The sequence below is a fragment of the Eschrichtius robustus genome, chromosome 4, assembly GCF_028021215.1.
Source record: "Eschrichtius robustus isolate mEscRob2 chromosome 4, mEscRob2.pri, whole genome shotgun sequence".
Taxonomy (NCBI): Eukaryota; Metazoa; Chordata; class Mammalia; order Artiodactyla; family Eschrichtiidae; genus Eschrichtius; species Eschrichtius robustus.
This window is the reverse complement of record NC_090827.1, coordinates 2614097-2629363: the sequence shown is the minus strand read 5'-3', so window position 1 is coordinate 2629363 and position 15267 is coordinate 2614097. Positions and strand designations below refer to the sequence as shown.

Below are 15267 nucleotides of genomic sequence, written 5' to 3'. Positions count from 1 at the left end.
AGTATCCGCAGAACCTGGTCCTGCCTATCAGCAGGCCAAGACTAGCTCCAGGACCCCCTGGCTTGCAGGACTTGATTCTGCATTAGGGGGTCATGGAACTAGTGCTAGACCACTAGTACAGCATGTGAGATTTTGCATTCTCTCTTTAAGAGCGGAGTCTCTGTTTCCACACTGGGCTGGCACTAGACACATGACCCCCTGGTGCACTTCAGCCAGCTGCCTCAGGAGCTGGCCTTACCAACCAGTGAGTGGGCACCAGCCTTGGGACAACATGGTCCCCACAGCCAGCCATGCTGGGACTTGGCCCCTTCCACCGGTGGCCAGCAGCCTCTGCACAAGGCAGCGCCTGGCAATCGACTGGGCTTAGGGCCAGGCACACGTACCAGTGTACCCACAATAGTTGGCCCTAACACAGCAAAAGGGCTCATGCAGCCCATATAAGAAGCACCCCTAGAGAATACATGGCTGGTGACCAGGGGGGAGTGTGCTTCTGGGATGAATAGGATGTCTACTACTTAAGGCCACTTCTCCAAGATCAGAAAATATAACCAGCCTATCTAATACAGAGAAGAACAAAAACAAAGAACCAGAAAAAAAGAGGTGACAAAGGAATATTTTCAAAATGAAAAAACAAGATAAAACTCCACAAGAAATGCTAAGTGAAGTGAAGATAAGCAATTTACCCAATAAAGAGTTTAGGTAATGATCAGAAAGATGCTCAACAAACTTGGGTAAAGAATGGATGAAACAGTGAGAATTTTAACAATGAGTTAGAAAATACAAAGAAGAACAAAAGAGAGGTGAAGAACACAATAACTGAAATAAAAAAAAACACTAGAAAAAAATAACAGTAGATTAGATGATATAGAGGAAGGGATCATCGAACTGGAAGACAAAACAGTGGAAATCACCGAAGCCAAACAGAAAAAAGAATTAAAAAAAATAAGGATAGCTTAAGAGACCCCTGGGACAACATCAAACATACTAGCATTCACATGAAGGGGTGTAGGAATGAGAAGGGAGAGAAAAGGGGCAGAAAACATATTTAAAAAAATAATAGCTGATACACCATACTAACAAACTGAAGAATAAAAACTATATGATCATCTCAAAAGATGCAGAAAAAGCTTGATGATGTCAAAAACATTAAACATCTGGTGGGGATTAAAATGCAGGGTTATTAAAATGTATTCAAAGTTGAGAGATCATCAACTTGAAAAAATCACACACACACACACATATATATATATATATGTATATATATATGGGTTGCTATATATAAATTTCATGGTTACCACAAACCAAAAATCTATAATAGATGCACACACACAAAAAAAATAGAAAGGAATTTAAACATAATACTAAAGGTAGTCATCAAATCACAAGGGAAGAGAGCAAAAGAAAAAAAAAAAGGAGCAAAAAAGAACTGAAAAACAATCCCAAAACAATTTTTAAAATGGTAATAAGTACATACCTAATCATCAATTACTTTAAATGTAAATGGACTAAATGCTCCAATCAAAAGACACAGAGTGGCTGAATGGATTAAAAAAACAAGACCCATCTATATGCTGTCTACTAAAAACTCACTTCTGATCTTAAGCCACACCCAGACTGAATGTGAGGGGATGGAAAAAGGAATTCCATGCAAATGGAGGTCAAAAGAAAGCTGGAGTAGCAATACTCAAATCAGATAAAATAGGCTTTAAAATAAAGACTGTAACAAGAGACAAAGACAGACATTACAGATTGATAAATGGGTCAATACAACAAGAAGATATTGGGTGTAAATACATATGCATCCAACACAGGAGCACCTAAATACATGGGAAGGGACTTTAACACTCCACTTACATCAATCAACAGATCATCCAGACAGAAAATCAATGAGGAAACACAAGCTTTAAATGGCACATTAGGTAAGATGGATTTAGATAAATAGATAAATGGTGAGATGTTTATAGACCATTCCATCCAAAAGCAGCAGAATACACATTCTTTTCAAGTGTGCAATGCAGCATTCTCCAGGATAGATCACATGCTGGGCCACAAAATAAATCACATTAAATTTAAAAAACTGAAATCATACCAAGTATCTTTTCCAACCACAATGCTCTGAGATTGTAGAAATCAACTACAAGTAAAAAATTGCAAAAAACACTAACACCTGGAAGCTAAACAATATGTTACTAAACAACGAATAGGTCACTGAAGAAATTAAGAGGAAACCAAAACATACCTGGAGACCAATGAAAATTAACACACGGATCCAAAATCTATGGGATATAGCAAAAGCAGTTCTAAAAGGGAAGTTTATAACAATACAAACTTACCTCAGGAAACAAGAAAAATCTCAAATAAACAACCTAACCTTAAACCTAAGGGAACTAGAAAAAGAATAAAAAACAAAACCCCAAGTTAGTATAAGGAAAGAAATCATAAATATCAGAGCAGAAATAAATGAAACAGAGACTAAAAAAAAAAACAATCAAACTAAGATTTGATCACTGAAACTAAGAGCTTGTTCTTTGAAAAGATAAACAAAATCGATAAACCTTTAGTCAGATTCATCACGAAAAAAAGGTCCAAATAAATTAATCAGAAATGAAACAGTAGTTATAACTGATACCACAGAAATACAAAGGATCATAAGATATTACTACAAGCAATTATATACCAATAAAATAAACAAATTAGAAGAAATAGACAAATTTCTAGAAATGTACAATATCCCAAAATTGAATCAAAAAGAAATAGAAAATATGAACAGACCAATTATGAAAATGAAATTTACTCAGTTAAAAAAAAAATTCCAGGGCTTCCCTGGTGGCGCAGTGGTTGAGAATCTGCCTGCCAATTCAGGGCACACGGGTTCGAGCCCTGGTCTGGGAAGATCCCACATGCCACGGAGCAACTAGGCCTGTGAGCCACAATTACTGAGCCTGCGCGTCTGGAGCCTGTGCTCCGCAACAAGAGAGGCCGCGATAATGAGAGGCCCGCGCACCGCGATGAAGAGTGGCCCCCGCTTGCCGCAACTAGAGAAAGCCCTCGTGCAGAAACGAAGACACAACACAGCCAAAAATAAATAAATAAATAAATAAACCCAGAGTTAAAAAAAAAAAAAAAAATTCCAACAAACAAAAATCCAGGACCAGGTGGCTTCACAGGTGAATTCTACCAAACATTTAAAAAGAATTAATGCTTATCCTTCTCAAACTATTCCAAAAAATTGCAGAACAAGGAATGCGCTATACTCTTTCTACAAGGTCAGCATCACTTTGATTTCAAAACCAGACAAAGACACCACAAAAAAAGAAAATTAGAGGCTAAACATCCCTGATGAACACAGATGCAAAAATACTCAACAAAATATTAGCAAACTGAATTCAACAACACATTAAAAGGATCACATACCCTGATCAAGTAGGATTTATTCCAGGGATGCAGGGATATTTCAATATCTGTATATCAATCAGTGTGATACACCACATAACAAATTGAATAATAAAAACCATATAATCATCTCAACAGATGCAGAAAAAACTTCTGACAAAATTTAATATCCATTTATGGTAAAAACTCTCAACAAAGTGGATAGAGAGGGAACCTACCTCAACATAATAAAGGCCATATATGACAAACCCACAGCAAAAATCATACGCAATGGTGAAAAGCTGAAAGCATTTCCTCTAAGATCAGGAACAAGACAAAGATGTCCACTCTCATCACTCTTATTGAACACAGTATTGGAAGTCCTAGCCATGGCAATGTGGACAAAAAAAGAAATAAGAGGAATCCAAATTGGAAAGAAAGAAGTAAAACTGTCACTGTTTGCAGATGCCAGGATACTATACATAGAAAATCCTAAAAGTGAATCAAAAAATCATTAGAACTAGTAAATGAATTCAGTGACGTTGCAGGATACAAAATTAATATACAAAATCTGTTGTATTTCTGTACACTAAGAATGAACTATCAGAGAGAGAAATTAATAAAACAATCCCATTTACAATAGCATCAAAAAGAATAAAATATCTAGGAATAAATCTAACCAAGGAGGTAAAAGACCTGAGCTTGGAAAACTATAAGACACTGATGAAATTGAAGATGATACAAACAAGTGGAAAAATATACCATGCTCATAGATCAAAAGAATTAATATCGTTAAAATGACCATACTACCCAAGGCAATCTACAGATTTCCTGCAATTCCCATCAAAACAGCAATGGCATTTTTCACAGAACTAGAACAAATAATTCTAAAATTTGTATGGAAACTCAAAAGACCCCAAATAGACAAAACAATCTTGAGAAAGAAGAAAAAAGCTTGAGTTACCATGCTCCCTGACTGCATACTTCTAAGCTACAGTAGTCAAAACAATATGGTACTGGCACAAAAACAGAAACATAGATCAATGGAAAAGAATAGAGAGCCCAGAAATAAACCTACACACATATGGTCAATTAATCTATGACAAAGGAAGCAAGAATATGCAATGGGGAAAATAAAGCCTCTTTGATAAATGGTGTTGGGTAAACTGGACAGCTACATGAAAAAGAGTCAAACTGGACTGCTTTCTCACACCATGTACAAAAATAAACTCAAAATGGATTAAGGACTTAAATATGAGGCCTGAAACCATAAGATTCCTAGAAGAAAACAAAGGCAGTTCACTCTTTGACACTGGCCTTAGCAATATTTTTTTGAATCTGTCTCTCCAGACAAGGGAAACAAAAGCAAAATTAAAAAACAAATGGGGGACTTCCCTGGTGGCGCAGTGGTTAAGAATCCGCCTGCTAACGCAGGGGACACGGGTTCGAGCCCTGGTCTGGGAAGATCCCACATGCTGCGGAGCAACTAAGTCCGTGTGCCACAACTACTGAGCCTGCGCTCTAGAGCCCACAAGCCACAACTACCGAGCCCGCGTGCCACAACTACTGAAGCCCGCGCACCTAGAGCCCATGCTCCATAACAAGAGAAACCACCACAATGAGAAGCCTGCACACCACAACGAAGAATAGCCCCTGCTCGCCGCAACAAGAGAAAGCCCGCGCACAGCAACGAAGACCCAACGCAGCCACAAATAAATAGATAAATAAATAATCTTTAAAAAACAAAAACAAATGGGACTACTCTAACTAAGAAGCTTTTGCACAGCATGGGAACTACCAATCAAATGAAAAGGCTGCCTACTCAATCAGAGAAGATATTTGCAAATGATATACCTCATAATAGGTTAATATCCAAAATATACAAAGGACTCATAAAACTCAATATCAAAAAACAAATAACCTAATTAAAAAATGGGCAGAGGATGTGAATAGACATTTTTCCAAAGAAGACACACCCTTGCCCAACAGATACATGGAAAGATTCTCAACAGCACTAATCATCAGAGAAATGCAAATCAAACCACAATGATATATCACCTCAAAACTGTCAGAATAGCCATCATCAAAAAGTCTACAAATCACAAATGCTGGAGAGGGTATGGAGAAAGGGAACCCTCCTACACAGTTGGTGCGAATGTAAATTGGTGCAGCCACTATGGAGAACAGTATGGAGGTTTCTCAAAAAAACTAAAGATAGAACTGCCATACCATCCAGAAAATCCACTTCTTGGTATCATTCTGAAGAAAAACTGAAACACTGATTCAAAATGATATATGCACACCTCTATTCATTACATTATTTACAACAGTCAAGATATGGAAGCATCCTAAGTGCCCAGCAACAGATGAATGGATAAAGAAGATGTGATATATATACATACACACACACACACACACACACACACGCACACACACACACAACATAGAATACTACTCAGCCATAAAAATAAGGAAATCTTGCCATTTGTGAAAACATGGATGGACCTAGAAGGTACTATGCTAAGTGACATAAATCATATGGAGAAAAATAAATACTGTATGATTTCATTAATATGTGGACTCTGAAAAACAAAACAAAGGAACAAACATAACAAAGAACAGACTCATAGATACAGAGAACAAATAGGTGGTCACCAGAGGGGAACACGGTCGGGGGGTGAGTGAAATAGGTGAGGGGGTTAAGAGGGACAAACTTCCAGTTACAAAATAAATGAGTCCCAGGGATAAAGATGAAATGTACAGTATGGGGAAAATTGTTAATTATATTGTAGTAACTTTGTATGGTGACAGATGGTAACTAGACTTATTGCAGGGATCCTTTTGTAATGCATAGAAATATCAAGTCACTGTATTGTGCACCTGGAAATAACAGAGTGATGTAGGTCAACTATACCTCAATTGAAAAAAAAAAAGGTAGACACTGGGAGGAAATGTGTCAAAATGCTAAAATAGTTATCTCTGGAGGGTGGCGATTATGGGAGATTGCAAATTTTTACGTTATGCTTTTATGTGTTTCTGGTAGTGTGCAGTGAACATGTATTGCTCGTAATATGAAAACAAAGCAATAAATGTCATCAAAAATGAAATGAAAAAAACATATCTCTTAAATCCCTTCCAGATTAAGGCTCTTGAAAAATACCTTCAGGACTCCCTGACAGTACAAGGTCAGCAGCTGTGTCTTGCGCAATACTATCAACCAGCCAGCAGAACAAAGGCAAGCAGCTAGTCAGATATCTGTGCAATCCGGTAGCCACTGGTCACATATGGGTAACTAAATTTTCATTAACATCAATTAAAATTTAGTAAAAGAAAAAAACTCAGTTCCTTAGCTAAGTTAACTACATTTCAAGTGCTCAATGGCCACATATAATCAGCAGCTACCATACTGGACAGAGCAGATTATATGTAGAACATGCCTATCATTGCAGAAAATTCTACTGGGCAACACTGCTAAGCTTATTAAAAAGTTCTAGTTTCCTAAAGGACCAAAACCCAAATAGCTAAGAACCAGACATTTTTCATAAGATAACATTTGGAAAAGGGTTTTGAACATAATTCACTTTTTTAGTTGTACAAGCTACATGAGAAAAAAATAACACAGTCATTTTTAACACAGGAGGTAACCAGAGTCATGCCACAATACCATTTTGAAATCATTTTGCACATTGACCTTTTGATTCATTCACTTCTCTATATAAATCTTCTGGAATGGAATTTAAAATAATCCAGTGTTTTTTTCCCCCCAAATTTAATATTATAGTGATAACCTCTTGTGGATATGTATTGAACAAAGTACATCTGAAATTACCTTTCCTTATTATTTTATTTTACAATGATAATTTTTTTTTTTTAATTTATTTTTTATTTTATGGCTGTGTTGGGTCTTCGTTTCTGTGCGAGGGCTTTCTCTAGTTGTGGCAAGCGGGGGCCACTCTTCATCACGGTGCGCGGGCCTCTCACTATCGCGGCCTCTCTTGTTGCGGAGCACAGGCTCCAGATGCGCAGGCTCAGTAATTGTGGCTCACGGGCCCAGTTGCTCCACGGCATGTGGGATCTTCCCAGACCAGGGCTCGAACCCGTGTCCCCTGCATTGGCAGGCAGATTCTCAACCACTGCGCCACCAGGGAAGCCCCAACGATAAATTTTTACATTTAAGGTGTTTCATTTTTTTTTTCACGTATTGTTCCTTATGTGTCCTTTGCAGAGAATTATCAAATATACAACTACCTACAATATATCTTCTTTGGTATTATTAAACATAGTTTAACCCAAAACAGGAATAACTTCAAATTGATGAATAAATTTTAGCAAAAAAGATATCTATTTAAAATCTTGTGTGTTTTCTTAAAATAAGACAAAATGCTGTTAAGACAATATCCTCCATGGGACCGTAGTTGAGGAAGAGATGCTAAGACATTTAAACACTGACACAGTAACACTACTTCAATAAAAATAATAATAGTCTTACTATTAGATGCAAAGAAAGTTTTTGCCCTGTGGCTTCCATCAGTGGCTTCCATGGGTTTTGCTCAAGGGTCAAGCTGGTGGATTGTTGCTAAAATACCAGAGCTGCAATAGGTCAGAGGAGCAGGAGGTATCCAGGAAGGATATCACACGACTGAGGACACATGATTAAGTTCAGCTAAGAAACTAATTTTGTTTCCATTTTAACTAAAATCAGCTAAGCGAAAAATTCCCTTTATAAGCACATTGCGAAGAGAATGCCTACCCTTAAAAAAATAGCAACATGAGCAAAACGATGTGTCTACTGAAGAATACTGACAACCCTAAACCTCTCAGGTTTCCTTGAAAGAATAATCTGGCGTGCTAATCACGGCGCATACACTGCATTTTGACTGCTGAGTGAACATTAACCAGTGTTAGTTATTACCTGCAGATAAGTGAAGTTTATTGCATGCCCCTCTGGTACATTTCCGAAAGCATGTGATCTAATTTCACTGTGGGTTGGCAATGTTTACTATCTTTACGGAAGAATCTACCTCATTCTAAATCAATGAAATTCTGTGGAAAGGAAAAAAATATCACTCCAGCACACTCTAGACCCAGTTTTTTAAAATGCAAACCTGTTGAGTTAACAAGGCTCAGACTACTTTTGAATAATATTTAAATTAACTTAATATACTTTAGACTAAAGTAGTTTTCACATGTTTAAGTATATGCTGATATATTGTTAAACTATATTCATTTATTTTTGTTCTAGTACTTTTGTTTCATTGAATAGTACTTCTCCCTTAAGTCTCTCGTAGTAGTTTAAGCTTTTTCCTGTGAACCGCTCTCTCTGGAGACCTTTTGTTAGCATTTAGTATGTGCTGATCAATATTCCTTGCTCCACTTCACCTAAGACTCGGTTTTAGTTTCGTGTTAATTTCCTCAAATCCCCTGGCAAGCTCCTCCGGTGTCTTGGCTAAAATTAGCAGTGCTTGAACCTACTTATTCTGAGCCTTGATTTTTTTTTTTTTTTTTTTTTTTCTTTTCAATCAGGAGCATGTTTTGAAAATTTATCAGACACTCCCCTGCAAAGCTGCTCGGGTTTCCTTGAGTTGCGGTCCTCGCCGCGCCCGGGGTCGGGGCTGAAATTCCCTGGACTCTGCACCCGCGCGGCCGCCTCCCCCGCGCCGGCGCCCAGCCTGCACCCGCCTGATTGCCTCTGCGCCGGGCGCCCGGCCAGCCTGGACTTCCTGCGGGACCCTTACCTGTGCACCTGCCGGAGGGGAGGGCGGGACTCCGGCACCCACGTTCCCGCGCTAGTCCGGGCGCCGTTCCTTACCGCCGAGACGGTGACCGACGCACCTGGCGGGGGGAGGAGGGGGGAGGGCTTAGCAAAGGAGACCCGGGACCTGCCCGGAGCGGCAGGTTGTAAAACACCTTCTTCCAGCTGCTGGGCAGCGGACGGTCATGTGACTCCATGTGAAGTCACCAGGTCCTCTGTCAATCAACCGGCAAACTAGAGAGGCTTTTGTGTTTCTTAAGAGATGATTGCTTAGGGAACTCTGAGCGTGTCACCCTCTCCAGATGTCCCAGAGCTTGGTATGATTTGTACCGTTTATGGATAAAAGGACAAGGAATTTCACACAGTCGTTAGAGATTATCTAAAGCTGAATTTTTTTTTCATGGAACGTCAAGAAATTCATCTGAACCACTAATGTCACTAATTATCTCTTGCGACATCACCAGATTTCACTTGTAATCACTAATCCTTTATAAACGCCCCCAGACCATTTATCTGTATATTTATTTGGTCTATTCTGAGGGCCGAGTGAGAATAGATCTTCTAGACGCTCAAGCCTGACTGCCCCGTAACAGTCCCCAGGGGAGAGTTTCTGTCTTGTTTCGTTTTTTAAATACTAATACCTGCACCCCACACCAGACCAATTGAAATAGAATCTCTAGGGGCGTGGCTGGGACACGTTCTCTTTTAACACCTCCTCCAGGCGAGTCTAATGTGCAGCCAGGATTGAGAATCCCATTCTAGACCAACAGTTGTGACATTTTACTGCTGGTAAGAATTACCTGGAGGATGGATCAAGAAGCAGACTCCTGACATCTTGATTTAGATTTTGAGACACGTTGCTTTAGGCCTCCACTGTCTGATATGTGGCCACTAGCAGCTTATAGCTATTTAAATTTAAATTGGGATTAAAAATTCAGTAGTTCATCTGCACTTTTCAAGTGCTCAGCAATCACTTGCAGATGATAGAACATCTCTATCCTGCAGAAAGGTCTAGTGGACAGCACCATCCTAGACTGTCAGCCCTGGGGGTGCAGCTGTGACTTATGCAGAATCCACCCTCATGAAGATTCCAGAATAGCAAGGGACAACGATATGAACACGTAGGTTCAGAAAGAGGAAGTGCTGGGTTCTGTCCTGTCCAAGAGTTCAAGGAAGGCCTCTCTGAGGAAGTGACATTGCACACTGAGACATTTCAGCTGTTGGTAATGGATGTGGAGTTACCACGAGAAAACATAAGGACAATCCAAAGGCAAAGGAAATCCCGGAAGGAAGTCCTGCTTTAAATATTATTCACATTCATAAGCTATAGTGTATTTAAGCAGGTGGGAAGGTAAAGTGTCATGTCATTTAAAGAATTAAAGAAGCTAAGGCTTTTCACTTAAGGGAGAGGCTTAATTTAGCAGTTCAGAAAAATTGTAAAGACATAACATCCTCTTTCACGTATCCATACCCACAGACCCACAGATACACACATATACAAACTCTCTCTTCCAAAAATATGAAGCCTAAATACAACCTAGCGCTGCTTCATTGTGTGATTGCAAGAGACCTCAGTGAGTGATCATGTGGTTAGTTCTTGCTCCAGATTCATACTGAGAAACTGAGACTCCCACTGTTGTGAATTCCCTAAAATCTAAATGGGAGCTGGGGTCTGAGTCAGGCTTGAGGACATTTATTATGGAATCTCCCAGGGCAGGGCTTTTTATAATCAGGCCACAGAGCCAACTGAAATGTGGGCGATCCTCTCTTACACGGAAGTTTTCCTTTCACACTGTTTCAGGTGCATTAATGACTGAACACACGCGTCTGTGTTGGAGGAGTCTTGGCAGCGTCTAGAAGATGTGGATTAGCCTCACCTACTGGCCCTTTGTCTTTGGGAAAGTTATTTAATCTCCTTCAGCCTCAGTTTTCTTGTCGGTTAAATGCCAATAATAAGATCTGTGTAACTTGTGAAATAAAAATTTGTATTTAATGGCAAGACAAGAAAAATTTAAACATAAAAAAGCCTTCTCTGACCTTTGGCCCCCTCTCTCCCGGCACTATGCATTGTGTATCTGCCTTATGCATCGACCAGGCCTCCCCCATTTGTAGGAATACCTGCTCAACCACAACGAGCAACATTCTCCCAGCATTAACAAGACAACTCCTTAAAAGACAACATTCCTTCCTGATCTTGTAGGGGATCACATGACCCGCCACGATGCCAATTACATCTGGATCATGTAAACTGCCAGTAACATGTCATTTGATGTACAGCCCTCTGTCTCAAGAAACTTATATAACTGTGCCTTGACTTCTAATGAGACAATAGTCCTTAGAGCTTTCTGAGATGCTCTTTCTGAGTTATAATCCTCAAAATTAGCTTGAATAAAATTTTCCATTTCTTTCTTAGATCGACTAATTTTTCATTGGCACCCTTTCGTGTCATCAAAAGATATAATGGATATAAAATATTATTATTAGGACTTCAGGTTTCCACTCTGACGTATGAAGATCTTGGAAACTGTCACTGCTGCCATCACAACAAGAAAAAGGCTGAACCAACTGAAAATCAACAATTCTTCTTACATCTACCAGAGAATTCAGGACAAATCACCTCCCTGAAAACTGAAGAAATAGGTGAATGCAGACAATCCCAGCTGACTAGGAACAAGAGCCAGTAATGGGTGGGGACACTTAAGCAGTAATCTGTGAATAGCTGGAGACTGAGTGTGGACTTAATTGAGAATGGAAAACTCTGGGGGAGCAGGACCCAGCCTCAGGTGAGCACCCACACTTTCAGGAGTTTTACCTTCAGGAGCCCCACAGGCTCTCCTGTGAAGATCAGAGAAAAATTCTCTCTCGCCTCTGGCAAGGGGAGGGAAAAAGCACTCATTCTGAAATATACCCAAAGCTTCCTTTTCCTGAAACAAAGGCTAGCCCGCAAGGGAAACTTCAATATCAGAGCTCCATCTGACCTCCAGGGACAACAATTAGATAACTTGTGCCTCTTCTAGCCTGTCTCACACGAGGGAAAAAAGAACTGCTGGTTCCCACTTGGACATTTGAAGGTGCTGGAAGTTGTCATGCCTGTCATCACAACAAGAAAAAACCTGAACAACTATTCTGAAGGTCATAGCCTGGGGATTCCGGCCGGATAAAAAGGGAGATTTAGTCATAAGATTATAGAATGCCTCTCCTTCCCAATACCTTACGATCGTATTAAAAGTTCTCCAGTACAGTAACAGTGGATTACAACTGAGAGAGCTGCAGGACACAGACACCATTCAGAAAGGAGTTTCTAAGTAAACCCAAAGACAGGAGAGCAGACAGAACAAAGGATGTTAAAGGAAAGTGAAACCTCTGATACAGCAAACAGTAAACACAGCCCGACTCCTGGCCATGTTAACATAAAACCTCACACTAAAGACCTGCTTACCTCAGTTCCTATTATCTGATACATCATGTGTGGCTTGTAAAGAATTAGAATGCTTGCTAAAAGGCAAGAAAAAACACAGTCTGAAGAGATAAAGCAAGCATCAGAACCAGACTCTGATATGGTAGAGGTTTTGGAATGATCAGACCGGGAATTTAAAGTATTTAAAATAATTAACATGATAAGAGCTCTACTCGAGAAAGTTTACAACTTGCAAGAACAGATGTGTAATATAAGCAGAGACATGAAAACTCTAAGAATCAGAAGAAGTTGCTGGAAAACAAAAACAATGCAAAATGGAGAATGCTTTTCATAGCTGAGAAGTAACCCATGAGCTTGAAGATATGTCAATAGAAACTTCTCAAATTTAAGTGTAAAGAGAAAAAAGATTTTTTTTTGAAAAAGGAACAATATTCGAGAACTATGAAAAAATTACAAAAAAGTGTAAAATATAAGTAATGGGAATACCAGACAGTAAAGAGAGGAAGGAGAAGAATTATTTGAAGTAATAGTGGCTGAGAATTTTCCAGAATTGATGGGAGGTACCAAACCGGAGACTCAAGAAGCTCAGAAAACACCAAAGAGGATAAATACAAAAATATCTACATGTAGGTGTATCATATTCAAGTTGCAGAATATCAGACAAAAAAAAAATATTGAAAGAAGGTGGAAGAAAAAATATACCTTACCTATGGCAAAGCAAGAATAGAATTACATCAGACTTCTCTCTTCAGAAACCATGCAAACAGGAAGAGTGGAATGAAGTATTTATAGTGCTGAAAGAAAAATCCACCAATGTAGAATTCTGTATCCAGTGTAATTATCCTTTGAAAGTGGAGAGGAAATAGACTTTCTCAGACAACAAAAACTGAGATTTTTCATGAGTAGACCTGCCTTGGAAGAAACGTTAAAAGAAGTTCTTCATAGAGAAGAAAAATGATATAGTCAGGAACTTGGATCTACATGAAGAAAGGAAGAACATGAGAAAAGGAATAAATGAAATTAAAAATAAGACCTTGTTTTTTATTCTTAATTCATCTAATAGATAACTTCAAAATAATAATAGCAACCATAAGTTGGGTGATTATAGCTTATGGGTAAGTGAAATGAATGACAGCAATGTTATAAGGGACGGGAGGGAGGAACTGGGAATAGTTTATTATAAAGAACTGCATTACCTGTGAAGAGGTACAGTGTTATTTGAAAGTGGATTTAGAATAGTTATAAATGTTTACTGCATATTCTAGGGCAACCCTTAAAATCTTTTAAAAAGTATAATTAATAGGCTAAGAGAGGAGAGAAAATAGAATCATATAAATTCCTGATGAAAACCAGAAAAAGGGAGGGAAGACAAAAAAAGAAAACAAAGCAGAAGGGCAACAAATAGAAACAAGTATATGGTACGTATTAATCCACCTCTATCAATAATCACTTTAGATGTGAATTGTCTAAATACACCAATTAAAAGATAAAGACTGACAGAGTGAATAAAATATAGGACCCAATTACATGTTGTTTACAAGAAACCCACTTTAATTATAGACACAGATTAAAAACGGAGAAAGATACACAGTGCTAACACTAATTAGAAGAAAGCTGGAATGGCCATTTTAATTTCAGACAAAGAAGACTTCAGAACAAGGAAATTTTCAGGGATACATAATGATAAAGGGTCAACTCACCAAGAAGACACGACAATCCTGTGTCCGAACCTCACAACCGAGCATCAAAGTACATGAGGCAAAACCAGATAAAACTGCAGGGGGAAAGAGACATAAATGCACTATTACACTTGCAGTTTCAGCACCCCTCTATTGGTAATGGGCAGATCCAGCAGGCATGAAATCAGTGAGGATATAGTTGAATTGAATAGCGCCATTATCATCTGGATCTAAAAGACAGTTGTGTATTTCATCCAATCACAAGAGACAACACATAAAACACTAACCTCACATAGAAGCTCAGTAAGCTCAAATAAAACGTTAACCAGAATAGGCTACATTCTAGGCTGTGCAACAAATCTTAACACATTTAAAAGAATATGTGTCACCCAAAGTATGCTCTCAGACCACAATGGAATTAAACTAGAAATAAATAACAGAAAGATAGCTGGAAAATCCCCAAATATTGGAAATTACACGACACTCCTCTAAATAACTAAGGGATCAAAGAAGAGTTTTCAAAATAAAATTTATATCGAGCTAAAATGAAAATGAAAATACTGCTTATCAAGCTTATAGGATGCAGTGAAAACAGTGCATAGAAGGAAATTTATAGTATTTAATACATATACTAGAAAAGAAAGATCTAAAATCAGTAATCTATTTTCCCATTATAGGAGACTAGAAACAGAAGAGCAAATTAAATGCAAAGTAAGCAGAAGAAAGAAAAAGTTAGAGTAGAAATCAATGAAATTGAAAACAGCAGAACAATAGAGAAAATAAAGGAAACAGCTGTTTATTTGAAAAGATCAATAAAATGTCTAAATCTCTAGCTAGGCTAACTGAAGAAAAAAAGGTACAAATTACTATTATTAGAAATGAAAGCGAGGCCATCACTACTTATCCCACGGATGTTGAAAGCGTAATAAAGGAATATTATAAACAGCTCTATGCTCACACACTTGATAAACTAGATGAAATGGACCAATCCCTAAAAAGGCACAATGTGACAAAAGTCATCTAAAGAGGAGCACACAGTCTGCATA

The 15267-nt window shown here is 38.5% G+C and overlaps 1 protein-coding gene across 2 annotated transcripts in view; it reads right to left on the bottom strand.

The window, feature by feature from the left end:
* TMEM144 (transmembrane protein 144) overlaps positions 1–9157 on the bottom strand; it is a 45727-nt gene extending 36570 nt beyond the window's left edge. For both annotated transcript variants that reach the window (XM_068542021.1, XM_068542022.1), the window contains exon 1: positions 9108–9157. The gene's annotated coding sequence lies outside the window, so the exon portion shown is untranslated. The remainder of the gene's footprint in view (positions 1–9107) is intronic.
* Positions 9158–15267: the final 6110 nt, after the last annotated feature.